The sequence below is a fragment of the Chelonia mydas genome, chromosome 1 (assembly GCF_015237465.2).
Source record: "Chelonia mydas isolate rCheMyd1 chromosome 1, rCheMyd1.pri.v2, whole genome shotgun sequence".
Lineage (NCBI taxonomy): Eukaryota > Metazoa > Chordata > Testudines > Cheloniidae > Chelonia > Chelonia mydas.
Window position 1 is genome coordinate 12,724,223 of NC_057849.1, and position 27,167 is coordinate 12,751,389.

Genomic DNA, 27,167 nt, shown 5'->3' on the forward strand with positions numbered 1-27,167 from the left:
TTTCTTTGGGACCTTATCTCCTAGTTCTATGAGTTTGTTAAAATCTGCTTTTTTGAAGTCCATTGTCCTAATTCTGCTGCTTCCTTTCTTTAGAATCATGACATCTATTGTTCCATGCATTTCTTTTTTTTTATCGGAGTTCTACCTGCACAGATTCTTCTCCCCATACAGCAATCAGATCCAGTGTCTCCCTTTCAGTCCATGCTGGAGCTCGTTTGCGATTCTAGGGGGACTGCATGGTCACTCGTGCTGCTGAGTTCGCCACACTGACCAAACAGGAAATGAAATTCAAAAGTTCCCAGGGCTTTTCCTGTGTACCTGGCCAGTGCATCGGATTTCAAATTGCTGTCCAGAGCGGTCACAATGGAGCACTCTGGGATAGTTCCAGGAGGCCAATACTGTTGATTTGCGTCTGCACTACCCGAAATTCGAACCAGCAAGGTCAATTTTAGCGCTACTTCTCTTTTTGGGGAGGAGTACAGAAGTCGATTTTAAGAGCCCTTTAGGTCAACGCAGGTTGTGTGGACGCAGTCATTTTTAAATCAACCTAACGTGGCTAAATTCGTCCTAACCCTGTAGTGTAGACCAGGCCTAACAAGAATATTTGTGTAGGCAACTGACTCTGGCTGATCCTTCATGGTGCCTGGGTTTACTTCACAATGTTTCACGCCAAATGCATCCAGTCAAAGATTTCTGTTAACACAGTTTCATGTCCTTTTCAACTTCTTTGCCTGTGGGTGTATATTTGTGAAGACTGAAGAGTATCATATTGTGACGCGGATAGCCACTCAAGATTAGAGTCCCTCTTGAAGGTGTGTGAGAGACTCTTTAGCCTTTTTATGGAGTACTTGTGGCACCTTAGAGACTAACCAATTTATTTGAGCATAAGCTTTCGTGAGCTACAGCTCACTTCATAAGCTGAAGTGAGCTGTAGCTCACGAAAGCTTATGCTCAAATAAATTGGTTAGTCTCTAAGGTGCCACAAGTCCTCCTTTTCTTTTTGTGAATACAGACTAACACGGCTGTTACTCTGAAACCTAGCCTTTTTATGTTTATCACATCTTGAGTGAGTTTCCGTTACTTCCATTGGGAGACTCTTCCACAGACTAATAAATCTTGTGATTATGCAGAACTTCCAGATAGTTAATTTTAGCCTGTTGCTCTTGGCTTATACCCCCTCTACCTTCTTTATGCATACAGCCTATAAGTACTTATAGACAAGTCCCTGTAAATTGGCATTTAGCCAAGCTTATCCATGTTTAGCTCCCTTAATTTTTCCTCATAAATCAGTATCTCCAGCAACCCAATCATTTTTAGTTGCTCTTCACTGATTTCCCTCCAGTTTGGCTTTATTGGGAAGGCGATGGATATCTTAATTAACCATAACAAATGTTTTGTCACAGTGACAGTAGTTTGTGTAATTGAAGGAGCTCCTTTTTCGTAAATATGAGCCAGTGCTGTAGTGTGTTCGTATTTTCTTGAAGTAGAACTGGTTCACTAAGATGGTATGTGTGTGCGTGTATTTTACCAGTAATTTTAGGCCTTTATAGATAAGACAGTCTGAGTTACTTGTTTCAGAGTAGCAGCCGAGTTAGTCTGTATCCGCAAAAAGAAAAGGAGTACTTGTGGTACCTTAGAGACTAACAAATTTATTTGAGCATAAGCTTTCATGAGCTACTGCTCACTTCATCGGATGCATGCTAATTTGAATTTGAGCTACACTGTTTCTCTCTGAAGATAAGAATACCTCCTTTTGCTGTTAAAGATCATGCTTTATCTTTTTACAGCTGATAATAGCAGTCAAGAGGAGATTGCTTTTATGATGTCTTGCTCATGGTATCTGAGCATGCATCGCTGGCTTTTGCCCTCTTGTGCATTCTGCCTTTGCATTAATGTAAGGACTAGAAATGTAAGATTCCTTTTTACAGAACCCAGCAGTCGTCTGTAACCTTGAAAGCCTGCATCTTGGATGTAAATATTTCCTGGGATGCATAGCTCTTAATTCCATTTGTTCCCCAATTATGGGGAAGATGAATATGAAATATTTTTATTTGTATAGCACCAACAGTATTGTGTATGGTTTCAGAGTAACAGCCGTGTTAGTCTGTATTCGCAAAAAGAAAAGGAGTACTTGTGGCACCTTAGAGACTAACCAATTTATTTGAGCATGGGCTTTCGTGAGCTACAGCTCACTTCATCGGATGCATACTGTGGAAACTGCAGAAGACATTATATACACAGAGACCATGAAACAATACCTCCTCCCACCCCACTTTCCTGCTGGTAATAGCTTATCTAAAGTGATCATCAAGTTGGGCCATTTCCATCACAAATCCAGGTTTTCTCACCCTCCGCCCCCCCCCCCCCGACACACAAACTCACTCTCCTGCTGGTAATAGCCCATCCAAAGTGATCACTCTCTTCACAATGTGTATGATAATCAAGGTGGGCCATTTCCTACACAAATCCAGGTTCTCTCACCCCCTCACCCCCCTCCAAAAACCACACACACAAACTCACTCTCCTGCTGGTAATAGCCCATCCAAAGTGACCACTCTCTTCACAATGTGTATGATAATCAAGGTGGGCCATTTCCTGCACAAATCCAGGTTCTCTCACCCCCCTCCAAAAACCACACACACAAACTCACTCTCCTTCTGGTAATAGCCTATCCAAAGTGACCACTCTCCTTAAAACGTGCATGAAAATCAAGGTGGGCCATTTCCAGCACAAATACAGGTTTTCTCACCCCCCCCCCCCTTTTCCAAAAAAACACTCACACACAAACTCACTCTCCTGCTGGTAATAGCTTATCCAAAGTGACCACTCTCGCTACAATGTGCATGATAATCAAGGTGGGCCATTTCCAGCACAAATCCAGGTTTTCTCACCCCCCCCCAACACACACACAAACTCACTCTCCTGCTGGATGTCTCTCTTGTGTTATACGTAGTGTATGTCTCTCTGTGTTATACGTAGTGTAATGGTGACACAACCAACTGTGTTGTGTGGACTATCACAGTTCAGGACAACTGCACCTGTATTCCCCCCAGTGATCCCTTGAGGGCACCTGTTCTAGGGCTTCCATCTCCCAGCTATCATCTCTCTTGGGTGGAGACCCACGTCTCTCTCCCTCCTAACTGGGGGTTTTCCAGGCTGCACAGTTCCCTGCCTACATTGTGATATTCCCAGCAAACCAAATTGTTGAACCAAGCTAGGGTCTGTGCTTTGCTTACTCTTTGAACTATAAACAGCTGTAATTTCCCACAGTCACAAGTTACCAGAGACGGTTCTTTATAAGTAAGCACATTTATTCTTAAGATGAAAGCATTCTGCAGAAAACATTAAAAACAATAAAAGAACCTACACGCATGCAGATAAGCTAGCCATGATCACCCCAACTCCAACCAGGGCTCTGGTAGGAATCAGTCCTTCAAACTCATTGTGACTGGGGTCCCGGGGATAGGGGAGTGGGGTGTCACACTAGGTTGCTCAAATCAGGGCAAACTACAAAAAATGGGACAGACAATCCCCAAAGCTGGTGGTTATTCTAATACTCAAATCCACCAAGCTAGCCACAAAACAGCTTCCACAGTACCTTACTGATTACACAGAAGCCAAACACAGTTACCTCAAAAGCAACCCAGCCTTTGGGCTCCCTCCCAGACAGCCCAGTCAAGTATGAAAGTTCTACCAATCGCAAAGGATCAGACATATTACCTCCCAGGTTAATGAATATTTCAGGTCTTACCCAAATACACGCTTACAGCCAATTCTTCTTAACTAAACTTAAAATTCTTTTAAAAAAAGAAAAGAGAGAGTGAGTATTGGTTAAAAGCTCTTTACACAAACAGACATGAGCACAGTTCTGATATCAGTTTCACAGTAGAGATGGTGAGGTTTGGAGTTGCACAGAGTTCTTAGAATTAGTCCATAGGTTATAGTCCAATGTTCCATACCAGGGTGATCCAAATAAATTTGGAGTCCTCAGTTTTGCAGCTCAATGCATTCCCTGATAAAGCATAAGCAGGTTTGAGATAAAAAGGATCAGGACCCAAGAGTCCTTTATACAGTTCCAGGCCTTCTCTTGAAAGCAGGGAGTCCTCAGGTGAACAACAGGCAATCATCCCGACTTTGCAGTAGACCTATTTCCTAAGCAGCATCAGTAATTAGTGACACAGATTAACAGAAGGCAGTTGCCTATCTTCCACCATTTGCAGGTGATCTGCTATATACTTCAAGGAAAAATCAATACAGTGATATCAGTATATTTACTGTTCATTTAAATGTCAAGATCTCCTTTGATCTCTGAATTAACAGAATACAGCATAGACAGGAACTGTTTGGTTACATTGTCAACCTCTAATAATATATATGTAAACACGCACAAACGCAAACATTATCTACCAGTATGTCTCTAAAGGCTGAATCTGGGTCATTTAGCCTGTGAGCTGCTTAACCCTTTCTGGCCATGTGTCACACTCATAAAGGAGTTTTTCTGTGGTTACAAGTTCACAAGAGCCATAGCTCAGATGAAGCACCCAGACTGGAAGTGGCGGCCAGTATGTCCCTTGGCCCACGCCGCTTCCAGCAGCTCCCATTGGCCTGGAGCAGCGAACCGCAGCCACTGGGAGGCGCGATCAGCCAAACCTGCAGACGTGGCAGGTAAACAAACCGGCCCAGCCCGCCAGGGGCTTTCCCTGCACAAGCAGCAGAACAAGTTTGGGAACCACTGCCCCTAGGCAAACCCTTGATACTGTTTGCCCCTTAAAGTCTGCTCTCATCTCCTACATTGTTCAATATATCCATGTTTTTAAGGGGATATTTTACATGCTGCAGGTTTCCCTGATGGAATTCACTTTGTTATATCAGCATCTGTTAAAGTAAGACTCAAGCCTATCAGCTGCCTCAAGAGGAGAAGTTGTTAAGGAGTCAAGAGAAGTAGTTAAGAAGTTGCAATCTGCTCTGTGGTCACTGTCATCAGTCTGTCACGGTTGAGTATGTAGCCAAAGGCAGTTACCTGTGTCAAATGTTATTAAGGTCCCACATTGGCAAAGTACTGAAGCATGTGCCTGATTTTAAATATGAGTAGTCTGGAAGAAAGCAATATTTTGTGCTTCCTCTGCTGGGTGCGTGTCTAGAGCAGTTAACAAACAAAGCATTCCCTGAGCTGTGCTGGGAAGATTCTTTTAAATTTAATGAAAACATCTGTATTAATGTTAGATTTAGTAAAACTTTTTTAATACACAGGCATGGCATAAATTGGAGAGCAAGGCTCATGAGTGGAGTTTGGGCCTAAATTATCTGGGATGGTCTCTTTAAGAGCTAGAATGATGAAGAATTTGCTCTTGTGGTAAGCACTGATTGTCTGAATTTACTATTCTAGCTCCTATTGTAGATCCAAGGTCACTGATCTTATTATAAACAAAGACTTAGATAAAAATGTTCCACATGCCCCTATCAGTGTAGAGCTACTGCCTCTGCACGGTTACATAACACTCACAAAACCAAGGCACACATGATTGCAGGGTGAGTCTAAAGTATTTGCTACTTTGTTCAATATTTCTGGAGTAAAGTAAGACTAACTTGTGAAGGATACACATTCATTTCACAAATAAATAATATTGTCATCAAACAGCCACAGGCTGCTTGAGAGTTCTTTGGGATTCCAAAGAAGTCATCTTATTTATTTATTTTTCTAGTAAAACAACAAATCATCAAAGACATATTCAAATAGCAGCCAAACACGTAGAACCACACACAAGTTCTAAAATCCCATGCTACTTGTTTCCCACAAAAGTATTGCTGGTATTTATTGTAGTAGGCATGGCGCTAACATGCGGATCTTGTATCACATTTCTTTTTACAGTCTTTCTCTACCGTACGTGTTGTGGTGACAGTTTCGGTCCTGTTTCTGCAGCAGCATTTCATTTTACTAAGGTTGATTTTGCTACTGTATGTAAATGTTCAGTGTATAGCCACCATCAGGCATGGAATTGCCTGCCCTGCATGGAGAATTCAATTGAATAACAGTGAGTTGTTTGGAATTCAAGAGTAGGTTAGGGGCACTGGAACAATTTTTATAGTGGGGGGCTGAAAGCTATTGAACAAAACTGTGTATGATGCTGTGTAAATGCTGTGTATGATGGAAGCCATGCATTAGATTGCTGTTGTTACTCCCCCTGTCCTAGACCCTCTACAGTCTGGGTCTTTCACCTTGTGTTTCCACTGAAACTACTTTTGACAAAGTCTCCAATGACCTCTTCCTCATCAAAGCTCAGACACAGTACTCCAGCTACGTCCTCCTTGACCCGTCAGCTCCCTTCAACACAGTCAACCATGCTCTTCTTGAAATCTTGTCCTCCGTTGGCTTCCATGCCCCAGTCCTCTCCTGGTGCTCCTCCTATCTCTGTAATTGCTCCTTAAGTATATCCTTTGAAGGATCCTCTTCTTTCCCCCTCCAACTTTCTAAGGCTTCCACAGGGCTATGTCCTTGGTCCCCTTCTTTTCTCCCTCTATACCTTTTCTTTGGGTACTCTCATCTGCGAACACAAATTCAACTACCATTTCCATGCTGACAGCTCAGAACTCTGCCTCTCTACTTGACCACGGTGAGGCTGCTTGTGTGCTGGATCACTGCTGTCCAATATTGTCTGTTGTTTCCTGAATGTACTACCCTGTCTGTCTGTATCCCTCTATTGTTTCTTGTCTTTTACTTACATTGTAAGCTCTTTGGGACAGCTGTTTGGTTCTGTATTTGTATAGCACCTACACAGTGGAGTCCGTGTCCATGTCTAGGGCTCCTAGGCCCTACAGTGATACAAATAATAACCACAAAACAACACACAAACAAAACCCTACTCTTCCTTCCTGCATGTCCTGTGGAATTTTTAAGGCTTCATGACTCCTTGGCATGGGCCAATCAAATAATATGACCCTGCCTTAATAAGTTAACAGTCTGAAGTGATAGTTGGAACAGTACAATACAGCATAAATATGGGCTGCCTTGAACTTCTTGTTCCTACTATCAATGATGTTAGCTTTGTGGGTAAGCACTAGTGTAGATAATATCTTACCTGAGAATTGGGCAGGTGTGAGAGGGCTGCTACGCGCATGAGAGTCATGCAAGCTGTGTGACACTTGACGAGTCTGATTTCGGTGCAGTTTTTGAGATGTGGCCCAACTCTGAAGAATAGTAGTCTATCAAACTGGTAAAGTGGCCAGAAGTCAAGGGGGTGTGAACTGACTGCGCAAAGAGATTGGAACAACGTGTAACCATAGCCTAATTACAAAAACTCCAGTTGGCCTACATCTCTGGCCATTTTAGGCCTTCCATTGTTTCAGCTGCTACAGTATAAACAGAATAGAATTTCAAGTAGTTTTAGATAAAAGGCACTTGAGAGAACTAACGATTTGCCATGTACGAGCTCTTCTAGTTGGCAGCCTTTCTTGCAAGAAGAGGAAGAAAGCTATGTGGGAAAGTTTGACCAGTTATACAAGTGTAACTCCCACTATGGACACTCTTATCTAGTCTAAGAGTGGCTTTTTCCAAGTTCGCTTAAACCCCTTCTCAAAAAAATAATCTAAACCAAAAAAGGCACTGTTTGAACAGGAAATCAAGGTGTCCACTTGGGGTATTATACAGGTATAGAGATTTAAATTCACATTTTAGTTTATTCCATAAAATGTTTTCTGTGTAGTCAAGACCTAATATTTTCAGCTGTGGGTGACAAAGAGCACCAGACATTCATGTGTCTGTTAGTCCTTTAGTTCTGACATCTCACTTCAGTGGACAGGGAGAGGGTTTAGTGCTCCTCTCAACTGGCTTTGCAGCTTCACCCACTCCCCCTGCTCAGGTATGCAGCTCCTTCACATTGCATTCCTCCTTATGTAGAGCCTTGCGTGGATACAAAATTAGTATCCGCATCCAATACACGATCTGCAAAAATGGTCCGTGGAGCAAGGCTCTATCTATATGCACCTGCTAACATGCCAGCCACCGAGCAGCTCCTGTTCATTCATCCACCCAGCTTCTCCTGTTCTTTAGGCTCCCTTGCTTCTGCTGTGCTAGGTCCCACATCCTAAGCCATCTTCTCTTCTGGCTCTCAACACATTGTTCCTTTTCTCCCCTCTCCTCCTCTTGGTTACCAGTCCCTTTCTCTCCCACATCATTCAAAAGAAATTAGGGTTCAAGTTAAATAATAACAAAATTTGTGATTGTTTTCTCAATTTTTTTTAAATTAACCCCCCCTCCAAATATAGGAGACATCTGCCCATCCTCACTTGTTAGTGAGGGGGAGATAAAGGGTCCCATGACACTTGCTGAAAAGCCTCAGACGTAAAAGCTTAATATCCAAGCCAAAATCCCCCTCTCAGTGACACAGGTAAGTCCCAGGCTGGGTTTGAAATATTGTTGAGCATGTTGTTAGCTGCCTTTGTCTAGCTACTGATCTAGTTCTCTACATTCATACATGGTGCTCTTACCATAGTTTCTGATGATGCAAATGTGTGTAACTTATACATTTGTTGCATTACTTTGAGTATGAAAGGTCCTGTAATATTCAGAAGCAAAATTTGGTAATTAGATGGCTGAAGGGATCAAGAATGGAATATTGATGCTTTCAGCCATAAGTCACTGATTCAAATGCATCCTAAGCAGCTAATGATGGAAATTCAGTACCATCTGATGGCTGGTTATTAGCCTGTGTGAAGTAAGTTGACAGACTGTATAACTTCTTCTTCACTAAAGCATGAAAGTAGCATTATGCACTCAAGTGAGAAGTACACCTAGTATCTGATACTCACAAATAAAGGGATCTTCATTGGGTATTTCTACATATTCAATAATCAATCCTCCAACTAGTTGTTTAGCAAATGTAGTGTTATTATTTATTGAGCAAATATTCAACTAGAAGTGTTTGCTGGAAAATTTCCATAGGAAAATGCTGTTTTGATTCAATCAAATTGTTTTGCAAAATTGTATTGATTTTGATGATTTCTATGAAAAAATGAAAAATTGTTTCAATATTTTTGTAATGAAAAGTTTTTTGCTTTTTTTGTTTCAAAAGTTTTTCATTTTTAAATTTACTTTATTTTCTATATTTAAAAAGGTCAAATCTGAAATTAAACTTTTGTCAAAACTAAACATTTTGATTGACCCAAAATGCAATTTTTTAAGAGTTTTGTTTTGTGAAAAACATTGAAACTTTGGCTTTTTGTCCGGATTCAAAAATTTCCACAGGACAGAAAATCTGTTTTCCAGCTGTCTCTATCTGTTGGTTTATCTTAAAACCCTTATGCTAACCAAGAGTTAAATCAGTCCCTAGTAATCTTTGGGGCTTCTTGCCTATGTAATATATATTGTAAGATCTTAAGGACAGGAATTGGGTTGCCACTGGTTTCTGTGAAATGCCTAGCATGCTTCTCAGTGCTTGGAAATAGTTAATAATAAAGTAAGCAGCATATTGCTGCAACCAGCAGCTTCAGTCAGCTGTTCATATATAGGGTGGAAAGACCTTTCCCCTGGTGCAGAGAAATGCAGGGTTTTTTAGCACATGCAGGCAAAGGCAACAACAATTCACATCTGTTGTGAAAGTCACAAATCTTTTATAAATAAATATCTGGTGAGCATAAAGCACTGTCAGAGCAAATTTCTGTACTAAACCTTTTGGCAAGCTCATTCAAAACAGTTCTCAAAATCCATGCAAAGCCAAGCAGTACCAAACACAAGAGGAAATAAGTCTGCATTTCTGTAAACACCTCCAGTCAGCATAATCATTGACTCCTATTGTTTCTAATTTTGCTGGAGCATAGTACAAATTACACAACAAAAATAGAGGAGCAAAATGATGTTGCCATGTAACTGAAAATGACGAGGTCAGATTTCTTATTCTGTATCTTTAGAAGAAGTGTGTGTTTTGCTCTCTTCCCCCAGAGCAGACAGGAAGCTTCTTCAGCATTTTCAGCCAAAACACCAAAGAGCTTGTAGGTAGACTGTACAGTTGCTGCCCTTACTGTACCTATTCTGTTAACAATCACTTTCCGAGACTGTTGGTCCAGCATATTTTACCAGCAATGTTAACTTGTTCTAAATGTTTCTCTTTTATGCCTTTTCAGAATCTGCCTCAATTGCTGTAGTATTTGATTTTAAAATTAATACTTCTGGCACAATTATTTTAAGCAAGAGATAAGCCCCCAAACACCTTAAAACTCTGAGAAAGTTCATATCTAGCTCAGATCTTTACAGTTCAGGACTGTGATTAGCCTGACACATCTACATTAGCATGAGCTCTCCTATCCTATACCTAACCCAAACCTAAAGGCCAGTCCAAACAGAGAGGCACTAGGTTTTCTTCTGATATTACCCTAACTATTCCCTCTATGCCTCTGGCTCACATGTGTGGAAAGCAGATTTTTCTGGCTCATTTTATGCCTCCCTGTAATCATTCTTAGCTCTGCTTTAATGTGCTGAGGAAGTAAAACTAGTAAACGAAAGGAGGAAAAAAAGGAATCTTTTTGTAGGTCTAATACTTTTGTTCCTGGAAGCTTAGGGGACTAATTAGCATTCCAGTGGAGGGACCAGTTACTATGGCAGTACATATTGCTGGAACACAGTTGGTACAAGTGAGATAATTCAAATCAGCCTAGGGCCATATGTTTAGATCTGTCGTTATATAACAAGTTTTTGAGGCCTTTAAAATTTCAGAGTGGAAATGACCTTCAAGGAGTGCTTAAAATAAAAATTGGCCTTCTTCTTTTGCGCCAGCACACAGTCTCATTAATTATATAAATAGGATGAAGGATTTTAATCTCCTTTTTAAGAGCTGTATGCATCTTTATTGAGACTTACCATGCCTTTTTCACTTGGTATTCTATTGATCTGAAAGCAGAGGACATAAGCATAGATATATCTACATACTTCCCCAAGATTCATCTCAAGAGAGATTATCTCACTCCTTTAGATGAGACACAACTGCAGAAGTCACCTTCACCCTAAAATCAATAAAGCAGGAATGTCTTGGTATTTCTATGAATTTTGTTTAAATGTTCAGCATGTCTCTTGCTGTAATTTTTGAAGCTGTCTACCTATGCTATTCCTCATTGACCTTTAAAGTAAGTAAATCTCTGTAGCACTGAGAATGGTAGCAAACAATTTTACTACAGACTAGAGACACTGGATTTCAGCAAAACTTCATTCTAATGGGTTAGATCCGGTTTTAATCTCTCCTTGTTGAAGAGGACCAACTAAGGTTTAACAAAATCATTGTAGGGCAAAGAGCATGTGCTGGGCTTATCAGCATTATTGATTTTTCAAAACAGGCCATGGAGACTTTTGTTTGTTGGTAATATGTTTGCATTGCTGGAGAGAATGTGTTTTAAGGATAAATCAGTTTGCCAATCACCTCTGCATTAAACCCATTGCTACGCTCCACAATCAGAGAGCAATTTCACATTTCTTTGCAGTGGAAAGGACAACGAGACAAAAATGTCCCCATCCACATCTCTAATATATCTCTGGGATTCCTTGGCAAGCTGGAAATCATCCAACTGAATCTCACACAGTCAAGTGCTGTACAAATGTTACTTTTTGCAAATGCTGTTACAGACCCCCACAGCATTTGAGCAGTATTAATGGCATCAGGTTAAGTAAGGCTTCTAAAACTTGAAATCATAAAAACACACACACAAAAAAAAGAATCTGCTTTTGTTGAGATGTATGGAGTTTCACTTGATTACAGGCCAAAAAAGTGCCATAAAATGCAGAATATTAGATTATGATAATTAAATTACATGAGGGCTATTGGGTTCTTAATAGTTAAATGCCATCCTTCTAATTAAATCAAACCAGATAGAGTGCAGGTATCTTTATGGATGGACCAGCAAGGAGTTTTGTGCTTTACTGGGTTGTGGCTGGCTAGTGGGAAGAGCAGAAGATTCTTCGTTTAAGTTGTGTTTTGGTCATGGTCTCCTTGCCCACCCGCAGTGTGTGAACACAGGTTCTTCCATGCTGCCCTAGGCTCCATTGCACTAGCTAATCCAGAGAGGGGCTGGAGAGGTTTTCTCCTCTATTTCCCCTTCATTTTGTCATCATGGTTTCACGCACCCCCATCTCTGAGAAAAAGCAAGAATTGTGGTCCCCAGCAGGTCACTATTAATACTGGCTCCTTAATTTTCTGCTAGGCTGTGTAGAGAGTGGTGCAATCTAATCCTGATGTTCCTCAGGGTTTGTCTAAACGAGTAGTTAGGGAGTGGCAGGCTGCTGTGTAAATCTACAATGCTGCAGTGTGCTCCACTCTGCCCAGTGGACCCTGCTGACATGTACTAAAAGTTCCTTAGTGTGCATTGACATACTGCTCCTCCAAACTGCGATTCGTCAGTGCACAGCAGGGGAGCTAAACTTCGTAGCTGAGAAATCATAGATCCGAAGGTTTCACTTGATATGCTGCTTACTTGCTGTCACCGTGCCTCAGTTCATCACAGCTGAGGATGCCAGGTTCAAGACAAACTGCTGAGAAATAGGGCAGAGTCACCCCAAACTAGTGGTTATTCTACCATTAGATTATACCAAGCCAGTAACAAAAGTAAACTTCTGTCTCACCACACTGGTTAACAAGAAGTCCAAACTGCAGTCTCCTTAAGCATCCCAACCCTTGTTTCGCCATCCAGATACTAGACTTTATGATGAGTGATTATTGAAAACCTATTTCATCAAACAAAGAATTCTTCTGATCTCAAAAGATCAGCCACATACTCCGATTGATATATAACTCAGATCTTTACCAATAATCACGCTATTGCCAGTCCTTTAGTATCTAATATCTAAAGGCTTATTTATCAGAGAAAAGAAATAGAAGAGAGTTAATAGATCATATACATAAATCATTGCAAAGTTCTTATATCAGGTGTGTAGCAGTGATGGAATAAACTCTAGTTTGCAAATGTCTCTCTGGAAATTACCCAAACAGTTTGGGGGGTGAGGTGGTCATCAGTCCTTGTTTAGAGCTTCCTTGTTGGAAATCCAGTCCAGAGGAATGAAGCAGGAAATGAAGACAAATTGGAGATGTTTCCAGCATTTTTATGTCCTCCCCCATGTGGAGGGAATTTCACTGTCCCCAAACAAAGCTCTCAGCACAATTTGTGGAAAAGTACAGACACAAGATGGAGTCCAGGTTCATATGTTCTTACATGCTTTGATGATTCACAAGAGCAGCCATTACCCAGATCCTGGCTAAAACATCTACGGGAAGACTTGCGGGGTGGGATGAGTTTCTGCTGTGGCCCATTGTGAGAATCCAGTTGTCTTTGATGGGCTGTCAACACAAAGCTGTCTGGCGACAATGTAGATTTAAACTGGTGGGTGTTACTCCAGGATCTAACACATCTGAAATACTGGTACATAGTCAATATTCATAACTTTAGATACAAAGATGATACATGCATACAAACAGGATAGTAATATTTGATAGATTGTAACTGTTCCATTGATACCTTACATGACCTACTTTGTAGAAGAAGGTGGCTTTATATAAGATTTGTCGGAATTGTATAATAGTGGTAGCAACTTTGATATACATGGTAATGTTTCAGTCATACAGCATCATGCTTGCACTCTGCATCGTGTAGGCAAGCCAGTGGATTTGACTGTGCCTTAACTACTTCTACATTTTCATTTGACTTACCAGCTTTGTGCTAAGACCTGTCATGGGAGGCTTAGATTGGGTTCCCAGTTCTGGTCTCGTTTCCTTGCCCTGAAGAGGTTGGGAATACTTTAACCTACAAAGTGAGTGCCATTAGCACATCCTGAAGGATGTCAGCCTATTGTTCCTGGGCCTGAAGATTACTGGCTGATTTATGATCAACAACTTAATAACAAGGTCCTTTTCCTTTCCTTTATGTTATATTGGTGAAGCTGCTATTTGGCAAACAACTTTTTCCCTGGTCCTCTTACCGCTAGCCGTGTACTGATAATGCACCCATCCTGGCCAAGTGCCAGTTCCAATTTTCTCATTGACATTTCCACTCCAACTTGTCAGATACCTTTGGTCAACCGTTTACTTTAACAGAAGAAACTTGCATGCAAACATTGGCATATGTTGAGATGGGCAAATGTTGGCAATGAAATGTTAGATATTTATGAGCTCTTGACCATATTTATGAGTAAAATGGAGGCTTGCACGCTTTTCTAAACTAGACTAGACTCGTATTATGTACTACTTGTGCTCATTTAACATATTGTTAAAATGGGAGTTATTTTGCAGTTTATTTGCCCTATATTTATTTGTTTTCATGAAAATTTTCTGGTAAGAATTCCAGAGCCTTCTGCTTAAACATCTCTCCACTGTTTTGCAGTCATTCACTCACAGAGGTTATATTACAAGTTGATTACTGTTTGTTTATTTGATAAGTGCTGCCAGTGCCCTAACTTCTGTAATAATAATAGTTTATATATAGTGCTTTGCAAATACTAATCCTAACAAAGCAGGTAGATCAGTATTTTCCTTATTTTGTAACTAATGAAACTGAGACAGAGAGATTGGGATTTGCCTGAGGCCACTCAAATGGTCAGTGTCAGAATCAGGATTAGAACCTAGTGATATGTCTACACAGGGATAAAAAACCCACAGCTGGCCCTGTCGGATGATTTGGGCTCAAGCTCTTGGGCTGAAAAATTGCTGTACAGATATTCAGGCTTGGGCTGGAGCCCAAGCTCTGGGACCCTGCAAGGGTGGAGGGTCCCAGAGCTCGGACTCCAGCAGGAGCCTGGATATCTGCACAGCAGTTTTTCATAATGCAGCCCACGCCTGCTGGCCTGAGCCAGCCATGGCTGTGCCACAGGGCTCTTATCCCTACACAGACATGCCCTAGGTGTGCTGATTCCAGTCCTATGCTCTAATGACTCGTTTAAGCCCCAGTCCAGCAAAGCCCATGCTTAACTTAAGAACCTAAGCAATCCTACTGAAGTCAGTGCCACCGCTCATATGCTTGAGGTCCTTTTCAGTCCTATATACCTATGATTCTATGTGCTCAAGTGCTTTCCTGGATCAGGGCCTTAATATCCACATCTGTGCAAAGGGATAGATAAAGAACTGCTGTTAGCAGGTACCAGTTACATAGGAGGACATGTTTTTGTGTTGCTTTTCTTTAAAAGTCCACTTTTGAGACATATTAACCTTGTTAATTTCAGGAAATGTTTGGTTTTTTAAGTGTCTTCTGGTTTTTAGCCTTGACAATTTCATTACTCGGGCTTAACAGAGATGCCAGATTTGCATGTGATCGAAAACAGTCTTGTCCATTGTAAAGCAAGTGAATATATTTAAATATTTCCTCTCCTATTCAAATACAATATATTACCACTTTTTAGAGGGAGTAGTAATATGGCTGACAAGCGAAATGAGACATTCAGGATGTCAGACTAATCTCATGCAGAGATTCTGCTATGATAACTAACTTGGTGCATTTATGTGAAATGATTACTCCTGAGAGGAGAAAGAAAATACAGTGAATAGTATGGTACATAGACTGCCAAAATACATCTGATAAAGTTCTATACGTGGTGTCTATTGTTTCCTATTTGAGATTTTCATTTTTGAGGCTTTTCTGTGTATCTTTTTAGGTGAACTTTTTTTTTAAAAAAATGTGTTTAAGAAAAATAATCAGGAATTCTTACACAACGTCCATGCCTCTGGTGCAGGAGCTCCAGTGAGTAGAGGGGAAGGGATTAGGGCATGCTGGGCTCCTTGGCAAACAATTAGTCCTTCCTGTGGAAATCAACAGTTTTTTCCTAAGTAAGGACTGCACATTTGGACCCACTGAATTAATTCTCATTAAAGACTTAAAGTTGATAAGTAGAACTTCAGAGTTTCGATCATCAGAGTTATGAACTGACTGGTCAACCACACACCTTATTTACAGAGCAGTAGTGTTTTCTGTGTTAAACGTAAACTACTAAAAAAATAAAGGGAAAGTTTAAAAAAAAAAAAGATTTGAGAAGGTAAAGAAACTGTTTCTGTGCTTGTTTCGTTTAAATTAAGATGGTTAAAAATAGCATTTTTCTTCTGCATAGTAAAGTTTCAAAGCTGTACTAATTCAAGGTTCAGTTGTAAACTTTTCAAAGAACAACCATACCGTTTTGCTCAGAGTTATGAACATTTCAGAGTTACGAACAACCTCCATTCCCGAGGTGTTTATAACACTGAGGTTCTAAGGAATAACAGAAATTAAAAACTGCACAAGGTTTGGTAAAGGACTGAAAGATGTGGTCATGCTGAGGGACTTAATGTGAAAATCAAGAGGAAGAAGATGGGGATTCAGGATGTGCTATTTGAGCTAGAGTAGGCTATGTATTGAATAAGTAGCATGGTGCCTGTAAGGATATAGTTTAAAAGATTTTGAGACAGCTAGACATTGTTAGGGAGAGATTGGTTAAAATGAAAATACAACAGAGAAGTGTGGCATGAAGTTAAAATATACCTTTAAGGAGACTGGACTGTTCAGTGGCCTTTTTTGCTGACAATTCTGTGTCCTCTTTCCTCTGCCTAGCAGATACTCTGTAATAAGTGTCACTCTAGTGTAGGAGCATGTGACTTTAACTGAAAGGTCTTCAGCAGCTTAATTCCGACCAGAATAAAGACAAGATTAAACATTTTGCAGTCAGCTTGTTCTTCTATTTTTGACTTTGCCAAAGCAAATGTTTTTTTTATTAGCAGCTATAGTTTGTAATGCTGATTGTCTGGTTTTGCTAAAGTAACATTGTATAGTCTGTCTTTCTACAGTACCTGTGCAAGCATCTGCACTGCATTCATCACATCATTGGCTGCATGTTGACCATGCATTCAGTATTCTGATGTGGAATTATTATTCAGTAACAGTACAACCTTCAGTGTGTTATCCAAGTAACCAGACTGGCAGCCTTATTATCTTTTAATCTTGTAGAGTAACCCAGGAATTTCTTCTCTGCTTATATATTTACACAAGCTTTTATAAATATATATTTATTAAATATTTATAAAAACAATTGGACTTGGACTGTAGTTTAACTGAAAACCTTTTAGAGTCAGGATTTTGTAAAGAAGAGGACGAAGCAAAATGTGCTTTTTTCAATTATTCACAATATTCATGTTTCAGCATTAAATCACTGGGCTTCATGTATGAGCAGTCATCAAAGCATGAAGGGAAGGAAAATGGATCACTACACAAGGAGAAAAGAGAACTTTACAGTCATGAGTGGAGTTTTCTGAGGAAAGAAAAAATACATTTAATCATGCAGTAACACCCATCTTGTGAAAAGTGCATACTGCTCAGTTTAGCCTGATTCTTAATATTTTTTTTTTTCAATTTTACACTTGCATGTAGTGGTTGAATGACAGGGAGGTTTACTGTTTTGTAGGGTGCTGTAGCAGGAGGTTATTGATAAGATGAAGGGAATGTTATTTTTATTTTTGATTCTTTCCAATTTTATAAAAAGCACCTAATTATGACGAGGCATTTTCAAATACAAACGTGAAGAAATAAAGGCATTCCAGAGTTATCCCAAGACCGTGGCATAACTCCCACCCTGAGCAGTTTTACAATCAGCCATGCTTTGTCTTTCTTAAGCCCTCCTCCTCTCTCACCTTGGCCACATAAGCTGATGTGGCCGTCAAGTGGCTGCTATTGAGGAGTCTTTTGTGGGGAGATCCTCAGCTCTGGGATTGGGGTGGATCATCATCTCTGCTTTTTGTCTCATTCTTCTCTCCCAGTCATGCATACTTCTCCAGTGTTGCCAACTTTTTTGTGATTTTATCGTGTCACAACTTCTGGTGGTTTTGTGAAAACCCTGTCATGATTCATGAGAATCTCAGCTTTTATTTTTGAAAAAAGTTTCTAGCCCTTGTACTTAGATAGGAAAATGTGACCTGTGTGTACCCTGGAGGCTCACAAACCAGAAAGCAAACAAAACTCCCCAGTTTCATTATTTTTTAAAAAAATCCTCATTTTAAGCCAATCTCATGATTTTTGAATGCTTGAGGTTTGCGATACTGAGTCTGCTCTCACTCTGCTGGATAAATCCCTTGCTAAGCCCATTACCCATACCAGCAGCAACCACATCACTGCAGAAGAAATTCCTCTTATCTGCTGTTTTCCATGATGTGGCACCATAAGTACAGCTTTTACCTACCTACCCACTTTATGCTCTGATCACCAGGGTTTTGGGGTGCCAGTGACCCATCCCGTGGGTATTGGATTTCAGCCTAAAGGGTAGGTTTAGGGGGAGGATAATGTAGGATAACCATTCTATATTTCATCTTGGGAGGTTCTCAAGTGAAGCCTGGCACTTCAAGGAAGTAGCATTTTATTCTGCTAGTGCACCATCAGCCAACAGTGAATTTGATGTTTTAAGAAATTAGTTGCTGCTGCCTGAAACTTTAGCATTGTGGTTCCTGTTGAACTCTGACCAAACTTATAAAACCATTACAGTAATTTTAAATTAAATGCTGTCAGTGGCTTCTGCCTCATCAGCATCACAAAACTTTCATTCTCCATGGCTGAAAAGAAGCCAGAACCTTGAAGGAGCAATAGTGCAGGGAAAAATCTGGGAGAAGAAGATTCAAGACATTAGAATTTCCATTATAAAGCGCTCTTTAAGGGTGATTAGCTCTGCTGTCAATATTTTCTACAGGTTGAAACTTGACGTGTCAGGGCTGAGAGTCATTTTTATTCCATAAATATAATGCAGTTGATACAGCCTGACTTTGTCTTGTATTTGGTGTGGGTTGAGTTTTTTTTAATAGAGCCATGTAAAAATAATTTGGTTTTCCAGTTTAAAAAGAAATCCACAAAATTTAGCAAATGTATCTGATCTTTCTTTCTTTATCCAAAACACGATTGTGGTATCACTGGTTTTTGTACTTACTTTATATATGCCATAAATCAAGCTTCCTTTTAGATATTTTTGGGGTTTATGATTTCCCCCCACTTGTGCACTACCTATGTGCACAGATTTTTAAAAATCATATCAAATACAGGCTGTTCCTGCTTGTGTTAGCTTTATTCTCTAGGCAAACTAATATATGCTGACAGTTCTATGTTTGTAAATGATGGTGTGACAATCACTACCAATTGTGATGTGAACACCTCTCCACTAGGAAATGGACTGCAAAGGCACCTCATTTTGCAGGGGCAATGCTAATGACTTAGAATGTTAATGTGTATGTTAATGACTTTCTTTGAAGAACCTCCAGTTTGGAATCTAGACTGCTGCTCCTAGCTGGTTGCTGGGCTTTGGGTGCTCCCAGCAGCCCTCACTCAGCTCCATTCTCCTGCTACCTCACAGTCAGACAGGAGTTTCTGCAGCCATGGTGGCAGCAGGATCAGAGGGAGGCAGCAGAGGGAGGGGGCTTCTGCAGAGTTGGAGAAGCAAGCCCTGGGTTTATCAGAGGTTCCATGAGGCATAGTCCATATTCCATACTGACGGAGGCTCCTCACAGAAATGGAGGTTTTGGTCCTACCATGAAAACTACCTCTTCTGTATAGGAGAGCACCAATCTGAAAGCCTCACCAGGTGATGTGCAGATAGTGCATTTGAGTTCTTTTTTCAGTTAGTGTTTGAATCCAAGGGAGCTTTGACTGGAGCTGAGTGAGAACTGCTGCAAAGTGGAACTGGGCTGGATACCTGTGGAACCAAGGAGCAGCAGCCCAGATTCAGGTCTTGACATCTACAGCTCAGAAAGGGAACTTAAATAGCAGGTAGAACCAGCATCTTCATTCCAATCCTTGTTGGCCTAGTAGCGAAAGGTTCCATGTCTTGTTTCCACTCTCTGAGCCAACTTGCCCCCTCCCCTCCCCAATATCTGAATTTTGATTAAAAAAAATAATAATAATTAAAGGGCCGGTGACCAGAAAATTGCTGCAGCTGCTGCTGTTTTGTCAGTGGACTCCCACATCATCCCAAATTCATGGGGATGAGTCACTATATAGGAACTGGAAAAGAGTGGTGCTGTCCTCTCATTTGAAACAAAATCCTATTCATACCAGTGCACTCATGACACATCAGTGTATGGAGACAACACGCCTTTTCAAAATCCTGTAGGGCCCTCGTTCATAATATTATGTTTGTTTTCTTAAAATGTGGTGTTAGCGGAGAAATAAAAGGCAGGTGCTGCTTTAATAGCGGGCTTGAAGAATAGCAACTGAGAGAAGGTAAGGAAAGCAGGAGGTTTTCTGTCAGAGCTGAGGAGATTGTTTTTCCAGTGACTTCATGGCTATTCCTACTGAACTGGGAAACCCTCACTGCAGTGCAGTGTGATTCAGGTCTTTTGTGAAGCGACCTTGATGGGCTCGTCTACACTAGAAGTGCTACATCGCCGACGGGAGAGCAAGAGGCGGAAGCTACGTCAGTGGGAGACGGTCTCCTGCTGACATAGCACTCGGTGTGGATAGCGCTTAGGTTGCTGTAACTTGTCTTTTTCACATTCCTGAGCGATGTACGTTAGATTGACATAAGCAGAAATGTAGATCTGCCATTTATGACTTAACTATCAGTGTGGGCATTGGACTGAGCTATAGCAGGAAAAGGCTTTTGAAATACTAGTTCATTTGGAGAAGTTTGTGTCCAAACTTTCTACTTGAAAACCTGATTTAGACTTGCTGCTGAGCAAGCTTGTGCTTTAATTCCCTAATTAAACAGCATTCATCACCTGTAGCAAAGCATGAATCAGAAATGCAGAAGATCAGGTCTGCTCGCTGAATTAGATCCCAGATAACGGGGGAGGGATAGTTAGTGGTTTGAGCATTGGCCTGCTAAACCCAGGGTTGTGAGTTCAATCCTTGAGGGGGCCATTTAGGGATCTGGGGCAAAAATTGGGGATTGGTCCTGCTTTGAGCAGGGGGTTGGACTAGATGACTTCCTGAGGTCCCTTCCAACCCTGATATTCTATGATTCTATGATAAACAACTAAAGCAGTGCACCACAGTATTCCGCCTTGTATTTAATGTTTCGTCAATTAGCACAGGTAATTAGAAAGTATAGGCTGTTTTGTCTAAAAACACATGCTCTGTACTTAGTGCAAATGTCTCTATCAGGTAATGTCCCCCCTCCATCCCCATGCCAGTATATAGTCCCTTTATTCTTTGGTTTCCTTTCCATGGGGTAAGCTGAAGATGAGGACTCTTTGACTCTCTAATGCCCACGTATTAATGAACATTGTGTGTACATAATGTGCATTGACAGTATGTAATTCTGCCCTAGATTAGCAGGGTAGTTGATTAGTTTTAAGATATATTGTCTGTTGTGTAACTTGCCAGAAATTCTGATTTCTAAATTCCAAATTTTATTATATTAGTTGGTGCCCTTAAGCAAGGATAGATTATTCCTGTCCCATTTATGCAACCATGATGTGGGCAATAAGCCTTGAGAAGGTACCTACATCTATATTGTCTTTGTAATCTCCTAAAAGCCATTAGGAATTCCACAAAAGAGCTGTCTGGAAAATTGCAGGAAACTTTATCCAACTGTATTTTGGCATACAAATATGGTAACCTGTATTATCATGAATACTGAAGGGTCTGTTCTAGAAAGTCTCTCATGAAGTCCCTAACACAATAATCTGTTAAATATGATCATTTGGCCTCCTTTTTAAAAGTAAAGCAAATCTAATTGAGTTGCAGAAATGGTCTGTGTTCAAGCACATTGAAACTCATGGTGACGATCTCATGAATAATTATCACTCCTTTTTCTAAGCTTTCAGTTTGTTATGGTTTTAATGAAAATTGCTGTGGTATACTTTAGTAGATAAGGTTTGTTTGAACACAAGGGTTTTTTGAATAAGTAATTATACATTCCATTGGCTTTCTCTTGTAGTGTTGTGATTGTTGATTCATCTTGTTTTCTTAATTTATATCTTTCCCTTTTTGAAGCCTTACAGTACACTGGGAAATTGTTCCAATTTTGCTACTCTTAAATGCCTTCGGTTTTTGTCAGTGTTTATAACACTTTCTACAATAATGGATCACTTTTTGTGCTCTAAAGTTTGAAGTAAAATATGAAGAAAAATAAGATTACAAATATATCAGGGCTTTAGAATACTTAGGGTATGTCTACACTATGAAATTAGGTCGATTTTATAGAAGTCGATTTTTAGAAATCGATTTTATACAGTCGATTGTGTATGTCCGCACTGAGCGCATTAAGTCGGCGGAGTGCATCCTCACTACTATGGCTAGCATCGACTCACAGAGTGATGCACTGTGGGACGCTATCCCATAGTTCCCACAGTCTCCACTGCCCATTGGAATTCTGGGTTAAGCTCCCAATGCCTGATGGGGCAAAAACATTGTCGTGGGTGGTTTTGGGTACGTGTCATCAGTCTCCGCTCTCTCCTTCCATGAAAGCAACTGCAGACAATCATTTCACGCCTTTTTTCTTGGGTTACCCATGCAGACGCCATAGCATGGCAAGCATGGAGCCCGCTCAGCTCACTGCTGCTGCTGCGAGCATTATAAACACCTCGCGCATTATACTGCAGTATGTGCAGAACCTTAAGAGACAACAGCACGAGGATGATTGTGAGGAGGATATGGACCAAGATGAGAGCTGCCCTGACAGTTGAGAAGTGAGTGGCAATAGCCCTGTGGAAACTTGCAATGCCTGACTGCTACCAGTCAGGCGGGAATCAATTTGGAGTGGGAAAATCTACTATGGGGACTGCTGTGATTCAAGTAGCCAGTGCAATTACTGATGTTCTGCTATCAAGAGTAGTGGCTCTGGGAAATGTGCAGGTCATACTGGATGGCTTTGCTGCTGTGGCTTTCTCTAACTGTGGTGGGGCGATAGATGGAACACATATCCCTATCTTGGCACTGGACCACCTTGCCAACCAGTACATAAGCTGCAAGGGGTACTTCTCAATGGTGCTGCAAGCACTGGTGGATCACAAGGGACATTTCACTGACATCAACGTGGGATGGCCGGAAAAGGTGCATGACGCTCTCATCTTTAGGAACTCCGGGCTGTTTGAGCAGCTGCAAGAAGTAGACTTACTTCCCAAATCAGAAAATTACTGTTGGGGATGTTGAAATGCCAATAGTTATCCTTGGAAACCCAGCCTACCCCTTGCTCCAATGGCTCATGAAGCCATACACAGACAACCTGGACAGTAATAAGGAACAGTTCAACTATAGGCTGAGCAAGTGCAGAACGGTGGTAGAATGTGCCTTTGGATGTTTAAAAGCTCGCTGGCGCTGTTTGCTGACTAGGTTAGACCTCAGCACAACCAATATTCCCATTGTTATTACTGCTTGCTGTGTGCTGCGTGCTGTGTGAAAGTAAGGGGGGAGATGTTTATGGCAGGGTGGGAGGTTGAGGCAAATTTCCTGGCTGCCAATTTTGAACAGCCAGACACCAGGGGGGTTAGAATAGCACAGGTAGATGCGCTGCACATCAGAGAGGCTTTGAAAACCAGTTTCATGACTGACCAGGCTACAGTGTGACAGTTGCATGTGTTTCTCCTTGATGCAAACCCACCCCCTTTGTTGATTTTAATTCCCTGTAAGCCAACCACCCTCCCCTCTTCGATCACAGCTGGCAAAGGAAATAGTCACTATTGTATTGAAACCATGCATTCTTTCTTTATTAATTAAAAAAAAGTGGGGGGGAGATAAGTAGCCCGGGTGGGGTGGGGTAGGGTGAGGTGGGGTGGGGGAGGAGGGGAGAAGGGAAGGACAAGGCCACATTGCTTATTGTAGTCACACACAAATCAAAACTGTTTGAATGACAGCCTTCTGTTGCTTGGGCCTGTTTTCTGGAGTGGAGTGGCTGCGTGCCCGGAGCCTCCCCCACCGTGCGTTCTTGGGTGTCTGGGTGAGGAGGATATGGAACTTGGGGAGGAGGGCAGGCGGTTGTACAGTGGATGCAGCAGCGGTCTGTACTCTTGTTGGCTTTCCTGCAGCTCCACCAGATGCCTGAGCATGTCCGTTTGCTCCTGCATTAGCCTCAGCATTGCATCCTGCCTCTTCTCATCGAGCTCACTGAATACCTCCATGCCTCCTATCAGTGCAGGAGGACTCCATGAGCTCGGAAATCATGTCATTGGCGAGTGCATTTTTTTCACCTTCTAATCTGCGATAACGTCAGGGACGGAGATGATAGGGGGAGCATAGAAACATTTGCACCTGCGGGGGGATAAAAAGGGAGAGTAAAATTTAAGATGATACATTTCTCAGAACAAAAGGGAGACTCTTTCACAGTGAATCAAGCAATTCACAGCAGACAGCACATGTGCTTTAGGTGTACAAGGTCGCATTTTGCCTTTTATATTGAGTGCCTGGCAGTATGGTGACACATCACACACGGCTGGGCAACAGCATTTGGTTTCCAGGCAGCCATGGTAAGCCAAAGGGTATGCAGGTTTGGCTTCTAACGCCTTCATAACATGTGGGAATGTTTTCAAACTACAGTGCCCTCCTTTCCCATAGCAAGCAATGCTGGTTGGGTTTCACATTTAAAAGGAGGGGGTGCGGTTTTTGGGTGGATGTGCAGCACACATCTCCCCCCACCTCTCCACGTGGCTATTTGGGATGATCTCTTCACCCCTCCCCTGCCGCATGGCTATTCTCAGGGATGATCTCTTTTAGCCAAGCGCAAACAGCCCAGCATGAACAGGGTCCTTTTACTGTTCCCTTACAAAAATTCCCCTATTTCAACCAGGTGACCATGAATGATATCACTCTCCTGAGGCTAACACAGAATGATATAGACAGAATGTTTCTTGAATGAGACCAAAACCTAGGACTGTTCTCTGCCATGCTTTGTGCTGCAGTGATTCCAGACTACTTGCTACTGGCTTGGCGTGGTAAAGTGTCCTACCATGGAGGACAAAATAAGGCAGCCCTCCCCAGAAACCTTCTGCAAAGGCTTTCAGAGTACCTCCAGGAGAGCTTCATGGAGATGACCATGGAGGATGCCCGCTCCATCACCAGACATGTTAACAGACTTTTCCAGTAGCTGTACTGGCTGCAAAATGTATCCCAAGTCTTCAGGGCAAATCAAACATGAAACACATTGCTTTTAAACCCTGTACTGTAGTTACAAATGTGCACTCACCAGAGATGCCTTCTCCGCCTTCAGGGTCGGGGATCCTGCCTTGGGAGGGTATTGGCTCCAGGGCGATGAAAAGGTCCTGGCTGCCGGGGAGAACGGATTCACCGCTTGTCTGCTGCGCATTCTCCTCCTCATCCACAAAATCCTCCTCCATGTTGCATGAGACTCCCCCCTTGCAGGTGTCCACGGACAGTGGTGGAGTAGTGGTAGGTAGGGTCCCCCCCCTAGAATGCCATGCAGCTGATCATAGAAAAGCCATGTATGGGGCTCTGACCCAGAGCGACCGTTTGCCTCCTTTGTCTTCTGGTAGGCTTGCTTGAGCTCCTTGACTTTCACGCAGCACTGCTGTGTGTCCCTGTTGTAGCTCTGTCCATCATGCCCTGTGCGATTTTGGCATATATATTAGCATTTCTTCTTTTTGATCGGCATTCTGCCTACACAGATTCTTCTCCCCAAACAGCAATCAGATCCAGTGTCTCCCGTTTGTTCCATTCTGGAGCTTGTTTGCGATTCGGGGGGGACTGCATGGTCACCGGTGCTGCTGAGCTCGCCACACTGACCAAACAGGAAATGAAATTCAAAAGTTCCCGGGGCTTTTCCTATGTACCTGGCTAATGCATCAGAGTTGAAAGTGCTGTCCAGAGCGGTCACATTGGAACACTCTGAGATAGCTCCTGGAGGCCAATAATGTCAATTTGCGTCCGCATTACCCCAAATTCGACCCAGCCAGGTCAATTTTAGTGCTACTCCCCTCGCTGGGGAGGAACACAGAAGTCAATTTTAAGAGACCTTTAGGTTGACGGAACGGTGTTGCTTGTGTAGATGCATTCATTATAAAATCGACCGAACACAGCTAAATTCGACCTAACCCTATAGTATAGACCAGGGCTTATAAAAACAACACTGCAGGGCTTCAGAAGGGGACCTATCAGTCTGTGCTCCCATAAACCCTAGTTCAGGAAGGCACGCAAGGAAGTGCCTTAAATGCATCTGTGTTCAGGAAAACACCAAAGCATGTGCTTAAGTGTTTTCCTGAATAGGGAACTTTTCCTGAATCAGGGCATTACTCTAGATGACTTCACTTTCTCAGTTTAAAAAGCTGCTTGATCAGCAGCACTCCCATAAGAATGTTAGTATATCATGAATAATTTTTTTAATTCAGATTTTCCAGATGGAGGATGAATTATTCCTGCTATAATGCAAACTATGTAACTTCAATACGTATTATGTTTTGGCTAATGAAAAATAATCATTACCACTTTTTAAATAGATAATTTCAGAATAAATGGCTAATGGAGGTTAGACACATAGACCTAAAGGCCAGAAGGGACCATCGTGATCATCTAACCTGACCTCCTGCACATCACAGGCCATGGAATCTCACTCACCAACTCCTGTAATAGACCCCTAACCTCTGACTGAGTTACTGAAGTCCTCAAATCATGATTTAAAGACTTCAAGTTATCAAGAATCCACTATTTACCCTAGTTTAAAACTGCAAGTGACCCATATCCCATGCTGCAAAGGAAGGTGAAACCCCCCCAGGGTCTCTGCCAATCTGACCGGGGGGAGAGGGGGTGGGGTGTGAATTCCTTCCCGACTCCCAAATATGGTGGTCAGATGTACCCTGAGCATTTCTGCAAGACCCAACAGCTAGACACCTGGCAGAGAATTCTCTGTAGTAACTCAGAGCCCTTCCCATCTGGTGTCCCAACACTGGCCATTGGGGAAGATTTGCTACTAGCAGTCACAGATCGGCTCCCTGCCATTGTAGGCTGTCCCATTATACCATCCCCTCAATAAACTTATCAGGTTCAGTCTTGAAGCTAGTTAGGTTTTTTGCTCCCACTGCTCCCCTTGAAAGGCTGTTTCAGAACTTCATTCCTCTGATGGTTTGAAACCTTCACCTAATTTCAAACCTAAACTTGTTCATGGCCAGTTTATATCCATTTGTTCTTGTGTCCACATTGGCGTTTAACTTTAATAACTCTTCTCCCTCCCTGGTATTTATCTCTCTGATGTATTTATAGAAAGCAATCCTATCTCCCTTCAGCCGTCTTTTGATTAGGCTAAACAAGCCAAGCTCTTTGAG

At 41.8% G+C, this 27,167-nt stretch overlaps 1 protein-coding gene across 10 annotated transcripts in view; it reads left to right on the top strand.

Moving 5' to 3' along the window:
* The window catches only part of FAM168A (family with sequence similarity 168 member A), a 365,574-nt gene that overhangs the window by 200,310 nt on the left and 138,097 nt on the right, over positions 1-27,167 (top strand). Inside the window, exon 1 of one of the 10 annotated variants that reach the window (XM_043527552.1) lies at positions 5,335-5,353. The exons of the other annotated variants lie outside the window; for them this stretch is intronic. The gene's annotated coding sequence lies outside the window, so the exon portion shown is untranslated. Of the gene's footprint in view, positions 1-5,334; positions 5,354-27,167 lie in introns of those variants that run through there. 10 annotated transcript variants of the gene reach the window in all.